Below are 17,255 nucleotides of genomic sequence, written 5' to 3'. Positions count from 1 at the left end.
TCGCGCTGTATACCTTCAAGAAAAGGGGCATGCACGGGAAACTTCCGACGACTATTAAAAGAAAATCCATTTTTGATATTTTTTATATTTATTTTTATATTTTTCCCACTCACGTGAATCAGCTTTCACAATTAATAAAAACATGTTGCATAATACGGTTTCAGTCGCAATTACGGCCCGTCGAAAAACGCCCTTGCGCAAGGATATAGGCAACGGTAGATCGGACTTCCTGCCCGCTAAGTATGGAATGCAGACCTATAATTCAGTTTCTTAAAAGACAAGCAGCACTGAAATAGCTGTCGACTGCACTGAGAATGCCAATTTAGAAATGACTTGGTCACGGGAGCGGCCATGAGTGCGGGATTACCGAGTAAGCAAGCGCGCACAGTCCATGTTCCGGTGTGAAGAGGGCCCATCGAATAAGGCCTTTGTGCAAGACTGAGAACAACATGTGGGTCTGAAGATTTTCCAATTAGCAGTGCTAAACACGGTAGCGAATAATTAGATATCAGTGTTGCACACGTGGGGTTCGTTGAGGCACTGCGGCATCAAACTGTGATGTATAAGCTGGTAACTCTGCGAAAATTTTATCTTTCAAAATGAGCTTCTTGTGCTTCGAATGCTAGTCTGCAGAATAATTTTGCCAGGAGATATACTTAGCCGCCATGAAATGCACAGCAGCAGAGCAAAGCGCGAGCACTGTCAGAGTCAAATGACTGTGCGCACGGCCAGTACAAGTCATAGTGGTATTTAGAGTGCGTAAGGAGACAAGAAACGAAAGACAGAGTGAAACAGACGAGCGCTCACTTCAAACTAAAGTTAATTCACAAAAAATGCCAGGTTTTATCCTACACCTAACACGGAAACGCATGCGTGAAAGTACGATCTAAAAAAAAAAAAACCCCTGAGGGCAGCTATTACCTCCGAGTTTGAAAAAACGCAAAACAAACACGTGTGTCTTACGCATAAAGACATCATACAGAAACATCAAACAACTGACGGAAATGTTGTAGGCCCATGTGCTCAGATTTGGGTGCACGTTAAAGAACCCCAGGTGGTCTAAATTTCCGGAGCCCTCCACTACGGCGTCTCTCATAATCATATAGTGGTTTTGGGACGTTAAACCCAACATATCAATCAATCATGAAACAACTGAGGTGAAAGACCACGCATATCATGGCAAGCAATCAAGTGGCCATTGCTGGCCTGCTCTCAGTGTCGAAAACTTACCTAGGTAAGCCGATTTACTGGTTACTATAGGTTAATAGTAGATGGCTGGCTGACGCACTGGCTCTTCTGTTTCTTGTCTGTTTATGCACTTTACATACCGCTATGTTTAAGTACTGCGGCGGCTGCATTTCCGATGGAGGCGGAAATGTTGTAGGCCCGTGTACTCAGATTTGGGTGCACGTTAAAGAACCCCAGGTGGTCGAAATTTTCGGAGCCCTCCACTACGGCGTCTCTCATAATCAAATGGTGGTTTTGGGACGTTAAACCCCACAAATCAATCATTATGTTTAAGTACAAACTCGCCCAAATTTTAGTGTCAGTATATACAAGTCGTCTGCCGCCATCTGAGATGGGCGGACGCACCCGGTTGCTTCAATTCGTTCCCTTTTGATTTGGCTCTTGAAGCACCATCTTTATGGCTTTGACTAAGATCAATCAATTCGTGCAGCGCAGTTTCTCTAGCTAAAGCGGCTGTCACCCTCGTGCGGAAAGCGAGCGCTTGGAGCTCCCCGATGAAGAGTTTCAATGTGCTTCCCTCCGAAGGAAGCGGCAGTGAAACTTCCTCTTCCACTTCGATGCCTCGAAGTGTTTTTCTCGCGCGGGCGCCGAATGCGGTCGGGGAACTTGAGCTGCAGACAGCGAATCCGTGGCCTTGGCCGATCGCCTCTGTTTACGCCCCAAGCACGTGCGTTAGAATCCCGCCGTGAGTTAGATCAGTCACCTCGGGACGCTTTTGTTTAAAAATACAAGTGCGCATTGAATACGCGTGCTTTTGTTCGCGTTTACTTTGTGCACACAAAAAGAGCAAATGTCTGCGACGTCTCTAATGTTAAGAGCGCATGGCTGCTATGCGAGCAAAGGGCGGATAAAATAAATATGTTCCAATGCCCATGCGTGGAAGTTATAGCCCCAGCCGTATCGCAACCTCTCCGGCTGAGGACATGAAAACGAGCGCTCTATGGCCCGGAACACGCCAGATAGTGCGCGCTTGCTCGCTCGTTAATCTCGCACTCGTGGCTGCTCCAATTACTAAATCATTTCGATATCGGTGTCCTCAGTGCACTCTACAGCTATTTCAGTGCTGCTTGTCTTTTAAGAAACTGAAGTGTAGGCATGCATTACATACTTAGCGGGCAGGAGGAAGTCCGGTCTACCATTGCCTATCCTTGCGCAAGAGTATTTTTTGACGGGCCGTAAATGCAAGTTGAGTGATATGTGGGGTTTAACGTCCCCAAAAGCCACCATATGATTATGAGAGACGCCATAGTGGAGGGCTCCGGAAATTTCGACCACCTGGGGTTCTTTAACGCGCACCCGAATCTGAGCACACGGGCCTACATTTCCGCCTCCATCGGAAATGCAGCCGCTGCAGCCGGGATTCGATCTCGCGACCTGCGGGTAAGCTGCCCAGTACCTTAGCCATTAGACCACCGCAGCGGGGGTAACTGCAAGTTAAACCATATATTTCCACAAGTTTTATTGATTGTGAAAGCTGATGTGTAGGAGAATAAGTGGGGAAAGTGAAAAATATAAAAAAATGTTTTTTTTTATCGTCGTCAGAAGTTTCCCTTGCATGCTCTTTTTTTTTAATTTAGCGCGACTATACCTTTTTATTTAAAATGTTATAATATAACCTTTAACAGTTTTACAAATAAGCATGCTTGGAAAGTAATGCGAAATTTTCGCCGCTCTGTCATAGGCCATCTTGGAAATAAAGACCTGCAAACTAGGCAAAAAAAAAAAAAAACCTTAGATCAAGTTTGAGAATTCTTATTTTTAAAAAATTGTACAGTACGCAGAGAATCGAAATATAATTGATCATAAGCGCGAGTACACGTATACTTAGCTAAACAAATTGGGGGTACGTAGCTTTAATAAATTTTGTGTAATTCATACCGAAATTCTAGAAAAATCAAATAAAACAGCAGGGTAGGTAAGCGTGACACACCTCTTCGTTATTATTGATTTACTGAGCTTCAAAAAAAGTTTTACGGCAAAACCAATTGCGGATCTCTTTTTAGGTAACAATATATAAAATCTTGAAAGAAATCTAAGAGGTCAACCAGCCACGCTTTGTTCGATCTCACGTACCCCCCCCCCCCCCCCCCCGTAAAATGATTGTAGTTCCTGTAGGAAGCTTTGCGAATTTTCACGCTTCTAGCAGGTTTTTTTGTATTTTGCCTTGAATATGAGGAATGGGTCCTAATAAGGAATTTTTTTATAGAAAGACAACAGTTAGTAAAAAGTGATAGTTTGCACTCGTTGATTTTCGCGAAGTTACAGGCGAAAGGTAGTTTGAGACGTATATAGCGTGAAATATTATGTAGCGCTGGCGACAAAGTTGCGAAAACGTTAACACTGAGGTGGCCCTAGTAAAAAAAAAATATGCTAAATAGCGCATTCACAAGCAAAGTTTATTGGCTACTGACTGAGAAGGTTTTATCACATTGCTTTTCGTTTTAAGCGATAAAAATATTTCAGAACTTGCGTTCTGTAGGTCTCTCTGTGCTAGCAAATGTTTATACTTCGTAGCAACGCGTCTTGATGGTAAGTACAAGCTGTGCGTGCGCGATGTTTACCGCGCATCCAAATGGCGTAATCAAATCCATGCTAATTTCAATCATTCACGAGACAGTACTAGCTTGAGCCAACTATAAATTTGTGGACCCTATAGACCCTTCCACTCTTTACAAACACAGGCCCCTGATGACATCCGGTTTCGTCCACCGATATGCCGAAATAGCATCAGTGGGCAGGAAGAGCTTTAGCAAAAGCCCGCTTATTTTCTGCACTTTCCTTCCCCTATTTGGCAAAATATATTCGAATACATGTTCTTTTGAGCTACATAAAAATAATAGCTTTTTTTAACTTCATGCACGCTCCTTTTATCTGAAAAACAAAAGAGAGACTTTCCTTACCGTTGAAAAAAAAAAAGAAACTTGAGAACGTACTTTCAGTTTCGAAGTTAGGAGTTACTAAATGAGGTGACCGGAAGTTTTTTTTTTTTTTTTGGTACAACGCTTGCTATCTTGAAACCGTCCATAACCAGAGTCCGTTTAGCCACACGCAGCTGTCCGTTGACGCGTCCCGCATAGTGTGCTTTCGGAGCGCAGCGACGTGTGCGAAACACGCCGTTACCTATGCGCGAAAATTGAGATATGGGAAGCATCGTAGCGTTCTTAATCGTAGCGTCACATACCCAGGTGACAAGGATTCAATATTAACCGTTGCAGCGGGACCAAGTGATTGCTGCTGTCAATGAGAAAAACCAATGCGAAGGCCTTGCGCACGACTATACCACAGTGCGGCTACCAATGTATACGCTCAGGTGCTAAAGCCAGTCATACGGTATTAATAGAGCTTGATTTTCGAGGCAGATTAACATGCGCTGCTCACCACACTACACCACCTTTTGTTCTTATGCTTGTTACTTGACGTGTATATGGCAAGCCGCATTTTTTTTCTAATCTTCGTAAAATGCTTACTCATTTTTTTTCTACTACAATACTAGCAGGCGGCATACAAGCTAGAGAAACGAAAAAGTAGCTGAGAAAGTAGCCAGAAAAAAGTAGCTGCAACGAGTTGCTGATAATAAGTGCAGGATGCGCGCAGGCCTCGATGACACTCCGCAGAGAAACGGCGGATGTGATGCGACGACAAAGAAGCACGCTTCCGAAACAACCCGAGGCGACTCAAAACGAGTCGCGGCCAAAATATGCTCCACAGAAGGGGACACAAACAGGCTCGCGCGAAGTAGAAGAACGAGCGGCGTACGCATTTCTCGCCGCAATATCGGCCCATCAGTTTCAATCGAGAGACGCTGGCCTTGACACTCAGAGGTCGGAGCAGTCGCCCCATTGGTATGCCACCGAAAGAACGCTCGACAACAAAAAAGAAGAATAAAAAAATAGAAGGGACTTGCCCCGCTTGGAGAATCCGTTCGTCGACGCTTGGAACAGTTCCAAGGCGCGTGGCGACGCTCCCCCTTCCGGCGATAAATTTCTCCCGACGCGGATTTGGGCACTAATCTGTTTTCGCTTCACCACCGGCGTCACGGCCGCGTCATTGCACAGGGAAGGGTGCGGAACAGTAGATACCTGCAAGGTACAATATCGCCGCTTTTGAAATGGTATATCCCTACAAGTAGCTTGGTACAAATTGTTCGTAAACTGTTCAATATTTTGATATTAAAAAAAATAACGATGCATCAACAACAAAACCAGTAGCTGTTTTTGTGTAGCGCATACGATGATGCTATGCCCTACCTCATAGTAATGTAGACACACTGCAGCGCTGGCGCGAGGAGGCACCTAAAAATGTCATTCGACGGCGCAAACAACTGCACCAGATTTTTGGAACAGCGGCGATTTCAGCGACGACTCCGAGCTCACGACGATCACCGTTTGCGGCGTCCTATAGCCTCCGGCGGGGAAGATACAGGACACCACAAACTCAAAGCATTCAAAGGTAGCTGGCCCGGGCAACTCGTTAAAGCATTCATAATCTGGGAAACTGAGTAAACGCACAGTTGGACAAACACTATTAGAGTACCAAATACAACACATAGTAGAAATTTCATAGAGAACTGTTGAGTATTGGCATTGACAAAATGCAGAATGAGCGGTAGCCTGCTTGAGAGATTCCGCTCACTTCAACACGCACCGACTTCTTAAGCAAGTCCAAGTTTTCCTCGCTCCGATATAGTTATCGTAATTGGCATATGCCTCGCAATTCATGTGCACTAATCAGTGCCATTGCGACTAACCCCCCCCCCCCCCCGAAATCATGAATTTTCACTAAGCCTTCGTCAGAAACAAAGGAAAAAAAAGCGTCTGTATACTCAACCACGCTACAGCCTTGCCGTGCAGCGAAAGCCAATCAAGAAACCAGTCGCATGCCTAAGCGAAAGGGTCATATGCCCCTTAAAGAAAACAAATAAAAAGATGACCTATCTTCTTGTGCGTGCTCGCTTCAACAGTACACGTTAACTCTGCTTCGGAGATCACTACGCAATCGTCGAGGCATCGTGACACACATAAATTAAGAGAGTTGATTTGATTGATTTGAGGGGTTTAACGTCCCAAAACCACCGTATGATTACGAGAGACGCCGTAGTGGAGGGCTCCGGAAATTTCGACCGCCTGGGGTTCTTTAACGTGCACCCAAATATGAGCACACGGGCCTACATTTCCGCCTTAAATCAAGAGAGTTAACGTGCACTTTTAAAGAGCGTAATAGACATAGCAAGCCACGATTAGAAGAAAAAGGGTAACAGGTAATCGCTTGTCCTCCACTTATAGAGTGCGCTGCGAGTCGCTAATCTCTTCGTAATGCTACCATGCATCTGAACAACAGCTGCAAATCGTGGTTGGCTGCCACGAACTGCAGCGTTTGCCTACTCTAATAATAATATCCGGGGTTTCAGGTCCCAAACCCACGATATGATTATGATTTAATATGTGGGGTCTAACGTCCCAAAACCGCCATGTCATTACGAGAGACGCCGTAGTGGAGGGCTCCGGAAATTCCGACCACCTAAGCTTAGTTTATCGTGCACTGTCATCGCACAGTACACGGGCCTATACCATTTCGCCTCCATTGAAATGCTATACGTACCCCCACGGCCGGGATCAAACCCGCAACCTTCGGGTCAGTAGCAGAGCACCCTATAGCCACTGTTCCACCGAGGCGGACACGTCACTGCACAGATCTATAGTGAGAAGGAGTACACAATCTCGTGGTAGTATGAGGACACTCCAAGCACCGATGGGTTTGAATTTTGAGTCCCAACACGTTCGCCAATTAACGGCGAATTCGTTTAGCTTATTTTTATCGAGCATGCAAGCTCACACGTGGTTACGGGAAACTCTGCTTTGCTCGTTGACGCGACCACTGTGATGCGTCAAAAAAGAAAAAAAAAAAGGCGACAATCTAAACTGTATACTGCCCTGAAAATCCCTTAATAAGCACTCCTCACTGAATCACGCGCGCGTGAACGGTAGCCAGGCGAATGACGCCAGCCTAAGCGAAAAGACGTAGTTAGGTTAAGCTACAAATAAACCACAGTGGAGTGGTGGGCGTATAGCAAAGCGTCAGACCTTGACATTTGCTCAGAATAGCATTGCCCCCGGACCTTTGGAAGCTTTTAAGCAAATTCGTTCCTGCATATGGGATGCCAACAGCGGCGCACTGCCAACGCCGTTCGCCTTGGAACGAAGCACAGTTTAGTAATGGACTGCATTGTGGCACTCTGTGCGTGCTTACTGGATTAGTTTCATGAAAACGCTTCTTTCCCATCCTCACCGAAAAGGACAGAGGCCGTTGAAATCACGCAGCAACGACACGGGATAAGTACCTGAAAAGGCCACTTCTCTATTTATCCTTTCATTTTGAAGGCAAGGCGAGAAAGACTCGCGGTATACCATCCATCACAGAGAGCCTGCTCGTGTCGTGCGCGGTGATCTGATCTACGTCCGTGGCCGACTTTCGGTCAACTAATGGGCACTATATATGTACTTCATGGAAAGTTAAGAAATTACAATGGGATGTTGGTTGAACCAACAAAACAGCACAGCCTTATGTTGGCCGCGTTCACTCAGCACCTTTAGTTGCCTTTCTAGCTCAGTGCGTGTCAGCGGACTGCGCGAAGCGCTTAACGTTTCCGTGTTGTCCGTATGGATTACATAAATCTCTTTCATGATTTAGGTATGGTACGTAACAGTGAAACACTGCCGAAGGTAGGCGACAGAAATTCACATATCAAAACTTTCATCTTCGCGTGCTTAGTCGTAACCAATCTTCGTGGATTTCAAAAGCCAATTGTTTGATTATTATTATTATTATTATTATTATTATTATTATTATTATTATTATTATTATTATTATTATTATTATTATGCATACGCTTACGTATAAGGAAGAAAGTATTCGATGGAGTAAATGAAGATAGGATGAAATCCGTTTAACCCTTTAATGCTTGAATTATGAAACAGCCGCACGAAATAAAAATTGTTTTATTGTCCAGCTTTAAATAACAATCTTTAAGTGATCCCGTAGTTAAATGATCTAAAACGCAACTTTAATGCATACTTTCCCCTCTCTTCTTCTTCTTCCTTCCCTGCTTTCTTTCTCTTCCTTTCATCCTTCCCTCCCCCTTCCTTCCTTTCTTCCTTCCCTGCTTTCTCCCTTCCCTTCTTCCTTCCCTTCTTCCTTCCTTTTTCCTTCCTTCCTTCTTCCCTTTCTTCCTTCTCTCTCTATCTCTCCCTCCTCCCCCTCCTCCCCCTCCTCCCTCCCTTTCTCCCTCCTTATGTATGTCGCAGGGACTCGCTCGCTGGATTTCGTGCTTACCGGTTGGACGACAGCGCAGCTCTGGCCGACCGGCTCGCCCTCCACCATTTCCTGACGCCGTGAAGCTCTCGCTGAGTGGTGCCCCATCCTCGGACTCCTTCGACCGTGTCCCCATCTTTCTATATCTTCTCTTTACTTTTGTATGTGGGCGTCCTCATCTCTATCCCTATCCCTTTTAATCCCTACTTACCCCCATCCCTCGTGAGCCACTGTTGAGATGTCGCACTATGATGCACACAGTTACGGGGCTCACTTTTATTTTCTTCTCTCTCTATTAATAATTACTTAAGAAAAAAACATGTATGTCGCGAATTCTCCATCTGCCACAGAAGCGAGGACCATGCAACAAAAAAAATTTGGGGACCCTTGAGCTTCGTCTTTAAGAGTTGAACGCAATAGCTACACCCTGTCCCTAGTGCGTACTTCGAAAAACACTTAGTGCACGAAACCTTTTCAAACTTGCTAAGTACCCACTACGTGGCCAAGGGAACAAGTGCAGTAAAGTGTGTGCCTTTTGAAGTGGGTGACCGGCTTTAAACCAAAAAAATCATGATAATCACATGTTCTGACGCCCGATGGCAATGGGCGCTTCTACCACACATTATTACTGCAATATTTCATGTTGTAATAGTTAAGCAGGTCTTGGGTTCGATCCCCACTCTGACCCAGTTTTTTTTCTTTTACTTGCATCATTCTCAATTTCTCGGTCACGCATAAGATGATTTTTCGCTCACAACCTACCACGTCGGCGCCGGAATTCCTGCGAAACGAGCCTGTTGACGCTATCGCGTTGAAACGCACTTCAGAACTACGTAACACGTCGTGTGTAGCCTCTTTGGGGCGTACCCACCACATTGCCACAATTATTGAGCTAGAACTTACTTCACCCAGGCGAAAAAAAGAAAGAAAGAAAAGAACGAAGAAGTGATGGCCGTTGCACACGCTTAGCGATCTCCGCCATAAGCTACAATACTATTGGCTCTAATATCCTCCTTTCATTATTCCATAAATACGTACATGAAACAAGGCCATTATCAATGACATTGCAAACATCTGCATTCACATCAAAGAGACTAAATGATCATCTTTCATTCACAAAGCATATACGGTAAAACATACATTTTTAACTCATCTGCACTCCCCCGTGTCATCCGCATGTGGAACAGCCTTCCAGATGAAATCGTAGCAGAACGCAATCGGGAAAAATTCCAGCACCTTCTACTCACCCATTTCAAGGATTAACTGCTCGTTTTATTCATATCGAAATTGGCACCTACGCGTTGATTCACTACTAGTATCTCGCTTTTTTTTTCTCTTACTTTAATCTTATTTTGTTTGATGGTTTAAATACTAACATGCCATTCAGTTCTGTTGTGTTTTATTCAGTGATGTTTTCTTTTGAATAATGGAAAGTCTTTTCACAATTTGTACTTATTTTTTTAGCTTGTTTTACGTCATTATCTCACGCGTATACTCATCTGATGTTCATTGCCGTTCTATTCCTATTAAAATTATTATTAATATTTTCTCATTGTTATTCCTGTTAGGACTTGTATAATAATTGACATTTAGTTCATATTATTGTTTGCATGGAAATTCTACCAATTCATGTATGTATTCCTTTTATGCTCCCCTTACACAATGCCCTCCTGTTGGGTCTGTAAGGTATTTTGAATAAATAAATAAATACTTTAGACGAGACGGCGCTAGAATTTTCATGCTGAAAGCTACGTTCCTTCCGAGTTCTTGACACAGGTCGCGAGATCGAATCCCGGCTGTGGCGGCTGCATTTTCCGATGGAGGCGAAAATGCTGATAGGCCCGTGTGCTCAGATTTGGGTGCACGTTAAAGAACCCTAGGTGGTTGAAATTTCCGGAGCCCTCCACTATGGCGTCTCTTATAATCATAAGGTGGTTTAGGATTAAAGTTAACCCCCCCCCCCCCATATCAATGAATCTGAGTACTTGACAGCCGGCATCAAAGGCCGCAGGCGTTCGTTTGTTCATGCTCAAGTGACGAAACATTTTCATGTATTAAGAATGATTTCAAATAATTACTGCTAAAAACAACGAATAATTTCATGGTGCGAAGACGGTTACCGTAAGAAGACGTCAGTCCCCAAACGAGTTGCCTGCTATGGCGGAAACGGAGCATATATAGACACTATATCGAGTGAAAGTGGCCTGTTTGAAATGCAGGTGGCGTGTCCAGGCTCAGATTTCGCACAGCATAAACTTTTGACCCTAGGTGCGTTGTTAAAGCCAAAGTTCAATTGAGCAAACATTTTCATCGCATTCGCAAAGCACCAGTTGAGGTACACTGGATAAATTTAACCGAAACCTATATACATATTTTATCCGGGCACGGCCGGAAAGTTTGGTTCCACATTTGGGGTAGTTAAAATACTGCTAAGGGAGCGTTCTATACAGCTGGGATTGAAATTTTCAAGTAAATTCCTCCCCTCACCCCCCCATTCCCTCCTTTCCCCTTCGCGGGGAATAGGGTTCAGGAATGACGCTGGAGTACACGGTTCTTTTTTTTTTCTTCTATCTGCATATTTCTTTAACTTGAGTTGTAAAAGCAACGCCCGTAGTGTTTTCACAGAGACGTTCTACGAGGGCGGTAAAATTCAAGGCCAAAAAGACAGCGACACTCGACGTCCGATTAACCAAAAAATTGACTATACTTAACTTCTACACTACGTCATCTGTGAAATCGTTTGCATCCTATAAACAAAAACTCGTTCTAAACGCTCAAGCAACTTCTCTAAATTTCTTATACTCGTTCATGTTTTGTAAAGAAAAAAATGACAGCATATTCACGGGTTGAATGATGGAGAGTGGGCGAAGCCGTTATTTATTAAAGAACGCCAAGGGAGGACGCAAGTTTTATCACACGAGGGACAACGAAGATAGAGAGATGGCGGACGAATTTCGACGAATCGAGCAATTAACACCGGCTGCCCACCGTCACGCAGCGGTCCGCCCTGTCCTTGGAGCGAGACGTGCTCCGCCGCGGTGGTCTAGTGGCTAAGGTACTCGGCTGCTGGCCCGTAGGTCGCGGGATCGAATCCCGGCTGCGGCAGCTGCATTTCCATGGAGGCGGAATTGTTGTAGCCCCATGTGCTCAGAATTCGGTGCACTTTAAAGAACCCCAGGTGGTCGAAATTTCCGGAGCCTTCAACTACGGCGTCTCTCATGCCCCGCCATGGTGGTCTAGTGGCTAAGGTACTCGGCTGCTGACCCGCAGGTCGCGGGTTCAAATCCCGGCTGTGGCGGCTGCATTTCCGATGAAGGCGGAAATGTTTTAGGCCCGTGTACTCAGATGTGGGTGCACGTTAAAGAACCCCAGGTGGTCAAAATTTCCGGAGCCCTTCACTACGGCGTCTCTCATAACAATATGGTGGTTTTGGGACGTTAAACCCCACATATCAATCAATCAATCAATTGGAGCGAGACGTCGATCGAACCACCGAATTCACGTTCACTCTCCTCAACGTTTATTCCCTCACTGCACACGTAGACGACCTGGAACGGGACCCCGTACTTTTTAACGTCGACATCCTTCGCTTCACTGAGACTTGGAAAGCCGCGAAATTCTACACCACAAGATACGTCCCCGTCGCGTGCGTCGACAATACCGAACGGCCTGCCGGTGGCGTCTCCATTCGCGTGAGGCAAATCGGAAAAGGCCGAGAGAGTAAAAGTACCGCTTTCTACCGAAACCAACTAGAGGGCAACAAAATGCCCTCTAGTGTGGGACGATTTTGCATTTCTCAGCGTTTTGTGAAATATAGAGAAGCTCCTTATGGCGTCACCCGTTCGTCCCCGTTATCATTTGTTTGTAACCTCCGCTCGTGAAGTCTACGATCCGGCCGTAGATGGCGCTACTTGTACTATTTACTGGAGTTACTGCGCTAAGCATATACAGTAACTCTTGTTGGATGGATGGACGGATGGATGTGGCTGTACCCTTTAGATCGGGCGGCGGCTAGCGCCACCTAGCCGTAATACTTAGTGAACTAACCATTAGATTTATCTTTTTTTTCCCTTTAAATAATGAAGTTGAGGATTCGTACTTCGCAGTGAAGGGTTTAATTTTCACTCGTGCCTTGACTTTAGCCACCAATCAGATAACCTCCTTCTAGTTAAGTCTACCCGCTTAAAGTCTCTTTTGCCCTCGCTGTCCCTAAATCCCAGTGCTTTGAAAAACTCTGCGCCATCATCCTGAACTATAGGGTGAAGCCCTTTACAGAACATTATCAAGTGTTCTGCAGTTTCTTCTTCCTCTCCACACGCACTGCATACTGTGCCTACCCCTTCGTATTTGGCCCGATATGTCTTGGTTCGCAGTACTCCCGTCCTGGCCTCAAACAGTAGAGAACTAAAGTAGAGTAGAGAGTTAAATAGTAAAAGTAGCGCCATCTATGGCCGGATCGTAGACTCTACGAGTGGAGGTTATAAACAAACGATAACTGGGACGAACGAGTGATGCCATAAGGAGCTTCGCCCCTCAAATTTATCCACCTTTCAGGTGCACCGAGCACGCGGGAAGCGACTTAAGCAACGCGTTCCTATCAAGAGAATGCGTTTATGGTGTCGCGAAATTCACGTCATAAACTTCAATGAAGACTGTACTCACGTTGTTGCTGTCGACGCAATCTGTGCTCACCATGCGTTTTTCGTTTGTCCCTAGAGCGCCGCCAATCGCATGTGTTGTCCGTCACCGCTATCGCGTGCTTTGTGAGATAGCTGCTCGAATACCTAATCTAGGATTGACGACTGATCGCATCTGGCTAGCACAGAATAGCCCGCAGCGAAAATTTCTGGGCCACTGTCAGTCAATATGTTATCAATAGGCGAACAAGTGTGACGACCGACGGAGAAAAGATGCAGTAGACAACGCCTCCTTTATTTCATTCAATGCCAGTGCAAACGTGTGCTTGTCAACGGGAGCCGTCGGTCTGCCTTAGTTCAGGGAGTGGTCTTGATGCGACGCTGCATGATGGGCAGCGCTGCTTGCGTCACACGTGCTTCACAGCGCTCCCCCCACCGAGATGCGACAGACGTGCGTCTGTGTACCTCTCCAATATCATACGTCTGCCAGATTTGTTCCTTCATGCTCCTCCTTTGAAGCTGGAAGCGACGTCAACGCCACCTCACAGCGCTAAATATGCATGCAGCGGCGTCACCATGACGAATCCCCATTAGTTGCCAGCATAGCGCAAAGAACAGCGACACGCTATCTCAAAACACCGTATCACTTAGAGCCAACGTGACCGCCAACATTTTGATCACGAGGAATGCAAGACGCCGCCCCGCGAATCTATATACACAAGTGAACAAAAAATACCTCATATTATTCCCGTCGTGAGGCGCTGCATGAGGGACTCTCTTCCCACGACCCCAAAGCACACGCGAAGGCTAGGCTACGGGAAGGAACAGAAAATGGCTAGAGGAGGGGGTGGTGAACGGCTGGATTGAACGCATCTGGCTGGCATTGATGAAATCGAGAAGCGCGCCCACAAGCCAACGTCCTCCTTTGAAGCCGCTACCTGGTGTCCATGTCAAGATTCCCATCATGCTTCCGTTTATATGCATTTTCTACGTCACTGGGCTGATGGAGAAAAAAAGAATGACGAGCGAGCACCCCTAGCGTCCACAAGCCAATCTTTGACGACGTTCTCCTCCTCGTGCTCTCTGCTACGTCACGATTCCCCGCATACTCATGTTTCATTGTTGGGCTCATGGGGGGGGGGGGGGGGAGGGGAAGAAAAAAAAGACGAGCAAGCACCCCTAGCCTCCACAAGCCAACCTTTGACGACGTCCTCCTCCTCGTGCTCCCTGCTACGTCATGATTCCCCGCGTACTCAAGTTTCATTGTTTACGGCTGGGCGTCACGATACTCACATGACACTCCCTCCTAGTTATTGTTCCCCCCTCCATGGGAACAACGACTCTGGACTGAACTTGTGGCGTATCTCGCGCAAACTCTACGTGCACTGAATACTTCATATTTCAGAACGTCGTTCATACGTTACCGTCCCGTATGTTTCCCCATAAAGTACGCGTTTTCCAGCGTTTCTATTTTATTGCTACAACAATTATACGGACACTCTCGGCTGGATTTCGCTGTCGGCGTCGATGTCATGCATCGTATATGTATACGTACAATATTATATATATATATATATATATATATATATATATATATATATATATATAAACGCAAGGATGAAAAAATCCCAGAAAAAATTGGCCTCGTATCTGCTGGTAATCTGCAAATGTCGTGGAAAGACGATAGTCTTGCATGTGGAGAGAGTGAACAAAACATTTATTTGATCTGCGCAAGAAAATTGGTGAATTGTATTCTGGAGGCGCTGCGTTAGAGTGCCTCGGGCGTGCAGCGGAGGCGAACGACCGCATCAAGTCACGTCACACGTGAGACTTGAGCGCCATCTGGCAGTTTTCTTGGAAAACGAAGCGCGTGGCTCTGAGACGGGTGTGCGCGCCCGTCTCAGAGGCGATAAGGTGTAGAACGCAAGGTGACGGGCAGGCGCCACCACCGTCTCGTTTTAGCAAAGCGTTGGAAACACTCGCCTTTTCGTGCAAGCGTTCCATGGTCAGCGAAGCGTGATAAGCGCTACGGTCCTTAAAATTACTTATGTATGCCTTTTCTAGTAAAAGACGCACATGCAGAATATATACGCGTTGTTATGGTGACCCAGACATGCGCGATAATTGCTTTTTAATTGACAATTGCACAAGTATGAACGTTGTATCTTGAGCAACATTGGTGGGCGCTGCGGATGGGGTCGGCCGTTTCAAGTACTCAGTGCCGCTAAGAGTGGATATGCAGAAAAATATACATACATACAGACAGACAGACCAAACATTTTGCGTCGAAGGTCCCCAAGAAAGACTATCGCCTTTAGAAGAATCCGGCACGCAGAATCAAACGTGCCTCCGCGTCGTGAATGCGAGGCGTTAACCAGTCAGACACCGAGAGGTACCTCCTTCAACGTTCAAACGGCAAGCTACTCATATCTACAACTTACTGCTGTAGGCGGGCATCTTGAGGAGGGGGACTGTCGTGTTTTCAGCATTATCAGCAAGATGGCGCAGTGAGCGCGCGGCGGCTCTCATCTCTCACGCGTATTTTGGCCCGCGTAGAGAATAAGGGGGTGTACGGTCGATCAGTGGGGACAATCGCAGTGGGGACAATCGTACGTCTTTACTAGCCTTTGAGTTTCGTCGGAACGATTCCGCTGTAGTTACCGGGCGCACAAAGGTCACTGCAATCGTTGCACAGCCTCCATTTGCGAAAAGGGCGCGCTTTTCAGACACAGCAAAGTACCGATTGAGAGCCTTATTCGCGTTCATCAGTACGTGTGAGTACGTTTCGCGCGTCCTTTGTGCGTGAGAAGCGCGGGGCACGTTTCTATGTGCTGGCAACTCTGCGCGTGACCTTCCAATTTGTTGCTACCGCGTTGATTGCTTCGCCTTTGCGGCAAAGATGTCTTTTTTTTTTTCAAGAACGTAGAAACGAGGTTCTGGTGATCTACATATAAGAGCAAAAACACGTGAAACAGTATATCAAGACGTTTGCTATCTTTGAGATATCGCAAGCCAGCCACCTATAGCCACTAACTCAAACGATCGTTCACATTCGCGAAGTACAGCTGATATGAGGCGAAAATCAACACACTGTTCCATGTGCAATATGAAAAACCAATACTGAAACCAAAAAACGAAAATGTAGCATCTTATCCATAATTTATACAAAATCAATAATTAAGCTAATTAAACGTACAGACCTAATGCCATCTTACGAGCTTTTGTCGGCCGCACTCGCTCAGTAGTTTTATGCTACCGTGCAACATAGGTCGCCATTTCATTAAATCCCCTGCCGCAAAGAGCGCATTTCGACGGGGCAAAAAAAAAAGTGTTGCGTGTTCACACGTGGTTAAAAACAATCCGGACATATCCACAAGGCGAGCTGCATAACCATGCGTGCCGCGACACCATAATTCGATTTCTACTACGCGCGAATTGTGCCCTTTCGTTGAAGCGGAATTAGGAGGCACACAAGCGGCTCTTCTCTCAGTCGGGATGCGTCACGTGATTGCACATCTACACTGCGCAGCTGCAGGCAACGCGACGAGGGGGGGGGGGGGGCAAACATGACGGGCACAGCAACAACGCCGTCCGCCCACGTGACGCAAGAGACGCTCGTACACATCGAGCGCCAATCGCCAACACGGCCGACGTCTTCGCCTTTAGGTGCTCTTGACCAATGACGACGGCGAAAGTATCATTAACAACAGTACAAATGCATGCTCCTACATTAAATGAAAATATAACGTAAAAATTGCCTCGCTATTCGGACCGAGCCAAAATGCGCGAAAACTATCATACTATATATACTGCTGAAGAGTCACTACATATGGGTGCATGCATAGGTTTTTTATTACAGAAGCACGCATTCAACGCTTTGCGACACGCACAGCCCCAGCGGATTTTATTATGCTTATACGTCACTATTTTTATTATAAATGTTATCATTTCGTTTTATTTTTTAATATTGCCGTTAGATATTTCTCGCGTTGTGTTTATTGTATTTTGAACCCAATGTTCAGAATTTTCGTCCTTACACTGTTGCTTACTTTGTTCGTATTT

At 45.9% G+C, this 17,255-nt stretch overlaps 1 protein-coding gene across 4 annotated transcripts in view; it reads right to left on the bottom strand.

Moving 5' to 3' along the window:
• Positions 1–17,255, bottom strand: part of Ae2 (anion exchange protein Ae2) — a 289,588-nt gene that overhangs the window by 223,549 nt on the left and 48,784 nt on the right. For 3 of the 4 annotated variants that reach the window (XM_075881985.1, XM_075881984.1, XM_075881990.1), the window contains one exon: positions 5,153–5,327. The exons of the other annotated variant lie outside the window; for it this stretch is intronic. The gene's annotated coding sequence lies outside the window, so the exon portion shown is untranslated. The remainder of the gene's footprint in view (positions 1–5,152; positions 5,328–17,255) is intronic. 4 annotated transcript variants of the gene reach the window in all.

This window comes from Rhipicephalus microplus, chromosome X, assembly GCF_043290135.1.
Source record: "Rhipicephalus microplus isolate Deutch F79 chromosome X, USDA_Rmic, whole genome shotgun sequence".
NCBI lineage: Eukaryota > Metazoa > Arthropoda > Arachnida > Ixodida > Ixodidae > Rhipicephalus > Rhipicephalus microplus.
This window is presented reverse-complemented; position numbering and strand designations above follow the sequence as displayed.